Raw genomic sequence first — 9234 nt, 5'->3', positions numbered from 1 at the left:
ATGTGGGTTTAATGAGAGACATGAGTTGAGGATAATGCCAAGATCATAGGCTTGTGAGACACGATGGATGTAGTGCTTTCTATAGTGATGGGAAAGTCATAAGAAGGATAGAGTTTGGTTGTAAAGATAAGAAGTTCTGGTTTGGATTTGTTAGGTTTGAGCTGTTGGCATGACATCCACGTAGAGATGTTCTGAAAGCAGGAGGAAATACGAGACTGCCGAGAAGGAGGAAGATCAGGGTTGGAGATGTAAGTGCCTGGCATATAGTAAATGCTTAACAGATACCACAGTTATTTCAATTATTAATTGAGATTCATACACATAGAGATGGTAGTTGAAGTTGATGGAGTGAATGAGATCTCCAAGGGAGAGGGTGTTGATGGAGAGTAGAAGGGGATCCAGAACTGAGACTTGAGAGACTCCCATAGTTATTGGATAGGAGGCAGAAAAGGAGCCCTCAAAACAGACTGAGAATGAGTGACCAGATAGGAAGGGAACCAGGAAAGGATAGTGTTAGTGAACCTGAGGTTGGATATTGTTTCCAGGAGAAGCAGGTGGTCCACAGTGTTAAAAGCAGCTGAGCAGTTGAGGAAGACTAGAATGGAATAGAAGTTCTTAGATTTGGCAAGAAGAAGGTCATTGGTGACCTCCAAAAGGGAGTGATGGTGGTGGAAACCAGTGAAGGAGAGAACTGAAGGAGAGAATTGGAGACAATGGAGGCAGATGAGGTGACAACTGGAAGAAGCTTTGGGATCAAGGAAGGTTTTTTGTTTGTTTGTTTTTGTAGAAAAGGGGATACATTAGGCTATTTCTCATTTCTACTATTTGTAATCCTTTGGGAGACTGTCAAACAGAATGCGGTTGTAAGCACAGAGCCAAGCTCCAGACCAAGGTAGTGGTCTACAGAGCTGTAGTGGTGTCCAACTTCTCTATGGCTGTGAGGCCTGGAGCAGATACACAGCTGCCACATCCAGCTCCTTGAACAGTTCCATCAACAACATTTGTGGTCCAGGCTCAATATCAAATGGCAAGACAAGATTGCAAACTATGAGTCTCTGAAAAGTAGCCAATCTCCTAACTTTGAAGCTCTGCTCATTTTAACACAGCTAAGGTGATGGATCACAATTAAATACCATTCATTTAAATGCAGCTATGCTGGATGGGACCTGTGAAGGGAAGGAAAGACAGCAAGATATCCAAACAACTGCTATAGGGAGATCTGAAATTGAGAAACTGAAAGCCAGTGGGGCAGAGGAAACAGTTAAGGGCACGGTAAAACAAAGCTCAGACAATTCTGCATCACAGCTTCAAACAGGGAGTCAGTTCGGGAGGATCGACCAAACTGATGTACTGATAGCAACAAAGGAGTGGCTCTTTTTAAGCAAAACCTTCTTAAGGAAGAAAAGATGCGGGGGCAAAATGAGAAAATAATGTCAGATACAGCAACCAATAGCATGATAATACACCATGGACAGGCTTTTTGTGTGCAGTGTGATCAGGTCTGTGGGTCCTTCTCTGGACTCATGCAGCCCCAGACACACGCTAATAGGTGAATTTCACCATCAGGGGAACCTTCTTCAGATGTGAAAGACAACTATATACCACTCATAAATCACTTATATTTACCAGCTCCAACCTTAGATTGTAAGTTGCTTGAAGGCAGGGAACATTTTCTTTTTTTTGGTCATAGCACTTGGTACGATGCTGGGTCCTCCGTAGATAATAAAGTCAGTGATCAATTAATGTTTCTTTGTGTTAGGTGTTTATCTTCTGTCTTCCAAATTTTGTTGTTAACCCTGTTAGAGCACCTCTTTTATACTTATCATTCCCTCCCTCCTCATTACAAGAGGGACCAGAATTCCTTGCTGTAGGAAAAGAAAGGCTTAAGTGTACTATATTACTGCATAATGAGGCTCTTGGATATATTCACTACTTGGAAAGCTACCAAGAATTGGCAAAGTGGTCATTCATCTAATCTCAAAGAAAGAAGCTAAATTATTGGAAATCTGGAAAAGATCCACTGAAACAAAACACATCTCTTGCTTGGTACCCAAAGAAAATATTAAATAAACAAGCCATAATTAAATAAATAAAGTCAACACTTAAATCTGTATGGGTCCTTCCCAAATTTATTTATTTTTCCATCTCTTAGGGGTAATTGAAAGTTTCCACAAAAGCCAGGAACTAGAGTCTGAACCTGAAAATCTCTTAAGTGACTGTAAAAAAAAAAATAAATCTAACTTATAATACCCTAATTTGGAGGTTTTGAGGAAGGGGAACCGATAAAAATATTATAAGATACTGTTCTACTTCATCTAGCGGGTGCAGTGAGACATCACTCCAATTAAATCTCAGCCAATGAGCAATAGAACATGTTAAGTAAAATTCATGAGCTTTGAATACTTGTGAATGAATATGCCAGTCAGAATCAATGACATCCATTCATCTGGTATAACACCATGGTGATGACAATGAGCTTGAAACTAGCCTTTGTTGTCATCAGCTGTCCTGACTTGGATCAAATACATGGGATATTTAAATCTTCTGCATGGAATCCACACTCGGTACATCTTATTCATGCCAGAAAGGAACAGTAATGAGATGGTGAGTAAATAACACCTAATGGTTTTCTCAAGGAACACAAATTGCTTTCTGCATCAAATGCCCCAAAAAGTTAGAGTAGGCAATATGGCACAGGACTGGAAGCGAGGTGACCTGGGTTCTAGTCCTGGCTCTGTCACCCACTCATTTTGTGACCTTGGGCCAGTCATCTAACTTTTTGGGGCTTCTGTTTCCTCTTCTAAAAAATGAGGATGATGATACCTACCTCTTGGTATCTCATGGGGATGATGTAAGGAGAAAACTGATGTGAAAGCTCTTTGGGAAAGTAAAAGTGCTATTCAAAAAAAAGGTATTATTATAATGAGCACAGAGAAACTAGGATGGCAGTATCCTAAAGTGTGTACACAGAACATTCAAGGTTGCCTGTGTACCACAGACAAGCCTGATTTCATATGTGGTCATAAATGCATTTCCTTGGCAACAAGTCTGATGTGCCTCTAGGTGTTCACTGTAGTAATGACAGGGGACTATGTTCTGGTGGAGTTTTGAGTTTGGATTTAATTGTAGAATCTCAGCTTGCAACCTTACTGGGAGTCTTGCATCTCAGAAGGCGAAATAATCTGTGTAGTATTGCAACTATCATGGTGTTTCTGAGTTTGGTTAACTGTGTAGTGGCATCATGATCATGTAACTGACCTCACATAAAATTTTAATATCTTTGAGAGCTAAACAAAAGATGGATATCTCCTATCCATTTCCAAAACTATCTCTAATTCCACCCTGGGCAGTCTGTCCAAAGCATTCATTCAATCAGTCGTATTTATTGAACGATTACTGTTCATAGAGCATGGTACTGAGCATTTGGGAGAGTACAGTACAACAATAAGCAGATACGTTCCCTGCCCACAACGAGCTTACAGTCTAGAGGGGGAGACAGACATTAACATAAATAAATAAATTACAGATATGAACATAAGTGCTGTGGGGGTGGGGGTGAATAAAGGGAGCAAGTTGTGGAGATGCAGAAGGGAGTGGGAGAAGAGGAAAGTGGCAGCTTAGTTTGGGAAGGCCTCTTGGAGGAGATGTGTCTTCAATATGGCTATGAATGGGGGAGAGTAATTATCTGTCAGATTTGAGGAGGGAGAGTGTTCCAGGACAGTGGCAGGATGAGGACAAGGGGTTGGCAGTGAGATAGTATCAAGGAACTGTGAGAAGGTTGGCATTAGAGGAGCAAAGTGTGCAGGATGGGTTGCAGTAGGAAAATAGTGAGGTGAGGTAGTAGGGGACAAGGTGATTGAGTGCTTAAAAGCCAATGGTGAAGAGTTTCTGTTTTATGTGAAAGTGGATGGGCAACCACTGGAGTTTCTTGAGGAGTGGGGAAACATGTCCTGAACATTTCCGTAGAAAAATGATCTAGGCAGCAGTGTGAAGTATGAACTGGAATGGGGAGAAACAGGAGGCTGGGAGATCAGCGAGGGAGGTGATACAGTAATCGAGGTGGGATAGGATGAGTGACTGTATTAATGTGGTAGCAGCTTGGATGGAGAGGAAAAAGAAAATTTTAGTGATATTGTGGTGGGATTTAGTGATGGATTGAATATATGGGTTGAATGAGAGAGAAGAGTCAAGGATTACACCAAGGATAGGGGCCTGTGAAACAGGAAGATAGTGGTGCCCTCTACAGTGATGGGAAAGTCATGGAGAGGACAGAGTTTGAGTGGGAAGTTAAAAAGTACTGTTTTGGATATGTTAAGTTTGAGGTTCACAGGACATCTAAGTAGAGATGTCTTGAAGGCAGGAGGAGATGCAAGACTGCAGAGAGATAAGAAATGGAGATGTAGATTTGGATGTCATCTGCACAGAAGTGGTAGTTGAAGCAGCATGGCCATGTAGAAGGAACATGGACCTGGAAGTTTGAGGATCTGGTTTTTAATCCCAGGATCACCACTTGTCTTCTGTGTGACCTTTGGCAAGCCATTTAATATCTCTGTGCCTCACTTCCCTCCTCGCAAAATAATAATAATAATAATCTTGGTATTTGTTAAGCCTTTACCATGTGCCAAGCAGTGTTCTAAGTGCTGGGGGAGGTACAAGGTAATCAGGTTGTCCCAAATGGGGCTCACAGTCTTCATCCCCATTTGATGGCATGTCAATACCCGTTCTCCCTCCTACTTTGAGTTTGAGCCCCATGTGGAAACTGATTATCTTGTAAATACCTTAGCACTTAGTAGAGTGCTTGGCACAGAGTAAGTGCTTAGCAAATATCACAATTATTATTATCATTATTAGTTGTAGTAGTATAGAGCACTGCACATACTAAACATTTTCACAAATGTACTACTTCTACAATTACTTTCTCCCCTAGTCTTGCAATAGGGCAGCATTTTGGTTGTTGGTGAAATAATTTTAGAATGCATCTTCCATGGATGACCGCCCAATTTTATGCAAGACTGAGAATCGGGTGAAACGGTAGTGTTATGTTAAGGCAATCCTCTATAGCGCTGAGAAATCTGCAGACATATAGCCTGTTCATGCACAACTGAAATGTAACCATGTATCACGGTTTATCATTTGGCTCCAACCACTTGACTAGCTGCAAACATGTTTGTCACTTCCTGGAGCATGCAAATGGGTTTATGGAAGTGAGTTATGGAATTAAGGGATCACTTCATGCCCTGTACTAGATGCATTAATAAGGGTATCTTAAATGTACCTTCCTGGAATCCAAATTAATCTTAACCACCTAAATTATTAGATAATTAAACCCAGGGTAGAACTGAGACCAAATGTTTTAGGATTATAACTGGGGATGTTTTTAACACAATTCCACCTCATCTTTTACATTTTCTTCTGTGAATCAAACAATACGTCTATCCCTTCAGCAATGTATCCGAATATTCATTAACATTTTCAAACTGCAAGAACAAAGAATAAAACTCATATTCCCTCAACAAGGGGGATATCACTCACTGCACATTGCTTTCCCAAAATATGTCTGATATTCATTTTCAATTTCTGCTTGGCAATTACACATTAGGAGAGGGGTATGGGGACAGAACAGCTTTATTAGGACAGAGATTCATCTTGTCCTTTGGTCCTGTACAATTTGTACTGTCAGTATCAAGCAGCAACAAGCCTAGCCACTGATCTGAATTCAAATCTGATTCTTCTTTCACGTTATTTTTCATGGTTTATAAAAAGAGAAGGTCTGCCTCTGATTCTTCCCTCTGCAAGAAATGAGATAAGCTCTTTTGGAGGGCTATATTGACCTGGTTTAAGGTTAATTCTATTAAATGATCACCTGCAACAGTGGATACTTTGCAAGGAACATACAGTCGTTAAAAGCGAAGACAAACCATAATCACATGAATGCACATTCTTCACGTTGACAGAGTCCCTTCTACTCAAAAGTTCATGGCAGGCCACTTCCAGCTACAGTCAAGATATGCCAGTAACAGGACAGGATGTTCTGTGATAACAGCAGTCAATGGACATGGAATAGAATCCACATTGAACAATTGTTCAGTTTACGACTAGCATTTAGGACCCCAGAAAAGCTTTATGTTTGTGAAGAGACGGCAGCTTGTAGGTTTGGCCCAATTGAAAAGACATTGTCGGGGGGAGAAGGGGTGTTTATGTGTGGGTGTGCACTTTTGTTTGGGTGGAAGACAGAGCAATAGGGAAAGGGGGCCAGCACCTCTGAAACCAATACACCATATATGTTCTGTTAGTGCCAGATAAGAAGCTTTCAATATAGGACCAATTCATAATGTTTCCTGGAAACCACTCTTCTCCTGAAAATACTCTTTGAATTTTAGTCAAGATAATAAATATTAGATTAAAAATTCTGCTAAGTGGATAGCTTATTCAATGGAAAAAGCATAGTCGGTGGGCTTGTTTTGCTTGATTAAATTTTAAAAATCCCCTCTGAAAGCTCCTAGGTATTGCAACTGATGTTTCAGAGTCAATTTCTATTTACGATACCATTTACTACACACGAGAGAGCCCAGATAACAGATGCTGATTTTCTTGCTGTACCTTTGAAAACTGCATCTGTTTTCACATGATGCATTTTGGGGACTGAAAGTGGAGCTACCATTGCTAATCCAGATGGAAGAGCTTTAGCACTTCCCTGAAATGTTCATTTGAAAACAAGGCAGAAAGACCCTGGAAAAAAGCATTTTAAATCATCCAAAACCACTTCTTAGTATCTTCTCTACAATACAGTTGACACATTAGCCAATATATAATGATAATAATAATGATTATGGCATTTATAACCAATCAATCAATGTAATATATTGAGTGTTTACTGTGCCCAAATCAGTGTACTGAGTGGGAGAGTGCATACAACACTACAGAGTTGGTAGTCAGGTTTCCTGCCCACAGCAAGCTTAGGGTCTAAGAGGTGGAAACAGACATTAACAATAATTGTGGTTTTTGTATAAATGTTTACTATGTGGCAAGCACTGTACTTAGCCCTGAGGTAGATACAAGTTCATCAGGGTTCACAGCATAAGTAGGTGGGAAAACAGTTAGTAAATCCCCATTGTGCCGATGAGGGAACTGAGTGAAGCTCAGAGAAGTTAACTGACTTGTCCAAGGTCACATAAGAGGTAAGTGATGGAGTGAGGATTAGAACCCTTCCAACCTCCTGTTTCTCCTTGCTTCAATCTGTACTTCATTCTGCTGCCTGGATTATCTATCTACAGAAACGTTCTGGGCATGTCACCCCCACCTCCTCAAAAATCTCCACTGGTTACCTTTCAAACTCTGTATCAAGCAAAATCTCCTCACTATTGGCTTCAAAGCTCTCCATCCCCTTGACCCCTCCTACCTCACCTCCCTTCTCTCCTTCTACAGCCCAGCCCACACACTCCACTCCTCTGCCGCTAACCTTCTCACTGAGTCTCCTTCTCACCTGTACTGACATCTGGACATCGACCCCCGGTCCCCGTCCTAACTCTGGCCTGGAATGCCCTTCCTTCTCAAATATACCAAACTAGCACACTTCCCCCCTTCAATGCCCTACTGAAAGCTCACCTTCTCTAGGAGGCCTTCCCAGACTAAGCCCTCCTTTCCCTCTGATCCTTCTCCTCTCTCCTTCGCGCCCACTCACTCCCTCTGCTCTACCACCTCCCCACCCCACAGCACTTGTGTATGTATATGTACATATTTATAATTCCATTTATTAATGATGCTATGATTAATGATTCTATTCATTTATATTGATGCTATTGATGCCTGTTTACTTGTTTTGACGTGTGTCTCCCTACTTCTAGTCTGTGAACCCGTTATGGGCAGGGATTGTCTCTATTTGTTGCTGAATTGTACTTTCCAAGTGCTTAGTACAGTGCTCTGCAAACAGTAAGCACTAAATAAATGCGATTGAATGAATGAACCCAGGTCCTCTGACTCCCATGCCCATTCTCTTCCCAATAGGCAGAACTGCTTCTCTAAACAGCAATTTAGAGTATAATAAATGAATAATATAGAGATAAGTGTGTAAGTGCTGTTCAGAAGCATTGCCACAACCGTATTGCCACTTATCGTGTGCAAAGCGTTAGAGTAGGTAAAAGATTATATTCATTCATTCAGTAGTACTTATTGAGTGCTTACTGTGTGCAGAGCACTGTACTATTTATGTGGTAATTAATTTGGTTCTATGATTTTTCAAAATTCCCTTCTCTTGAGTTCACATTTCTTTAGTTTCTGTCAAATAATCAGCAAAGCATATTTGGCTCAGTAAAATAACAATAATGCATGATGAAACCAAGCTCTCTTTTATGCATTAGGTAAAAGCTGCTAGTCAGCTGTGTGACCTTGGGTAAGTCACTTGACTTTTCTGGGCCTCAGTTACCTCATCTGTCAAATGGGGATTAAAAAGCTGTGAGCCCCACATGGGACAACCTGCTCACCTTGTATCCCCCCAGCGCTTAGAACAGTGCTTTGCACATAGTAAGTGCTTAACAAATACCACAGTTTTAAAAGGCAAAAGGCAAAAGTTTAGGTCTGAGATCATAGCAGCCAGCATGTAGAGAACCAATGACTCTGAAACATTTACGTTGGACAGATTATAATTTGAATCAAACTTAAATTTGGATGAAACGCCAACCCAGAAGCTAGAATAAATTCCACGATATCTCTCTTTGCTTCCAGGAGGGCTCACACTATACAGAAAGCATCACTGCACTGTCCACAGATCAGACTCACAGAGACAGCTGGTTAGGCAGACATACTTTATACATTGTGCAAAGCAGAAGGTACCACTGAAGAAACAAAAGAAGAAAAAAATGGGGTACTCAGAGCAACTAAAATCAATGGAGTATTCAAAAAAAAAAAGAATGCCTGACAAATCTTTAACTGGAAATAGAGAATCATTTGGTGAATATTTGTTTTTCAGAAATGAACCAACCACCTTCTGCATTGCATTTGTTTCAGTAATTTAAAAAAATTACATTCTGAGTTTGGAATTATGATTTTTTATGCTTTGAGACTTTATGGCATTAGAGACTCCCAGGATACTGGTATAAAAATCCTCATTTTATGCTAAATATAAATTGAAAATACAAATTGATTTTATATATTATCTGTCTTTCCCCTTTACTTTATGTGCATTTGTCCAGCAAGGAGGCATGGATTTATACAGCGATGAAGCAAAGGACTTGGATT

The sequence above is a fragment of the Ornithorhynchus anatinus genome, chromosome 1, assembly GCF_004115215.2.
Source record: "Ornithorhynchus anatinus isolate Pmale09 chromosome 1, mOrnAna1.pri.v4, whole genome shotgun sequence".
Taxonomy (NCBI): Eukaryota; Metazoa; Chordata; class Mammalia; order Monotremata; family Ornithorhynchidae; genus Ornithorhynchus; species Ornithorhynchus anatinus.
This window is presented reverse-complemented; position numbering follows the sequence as displayed.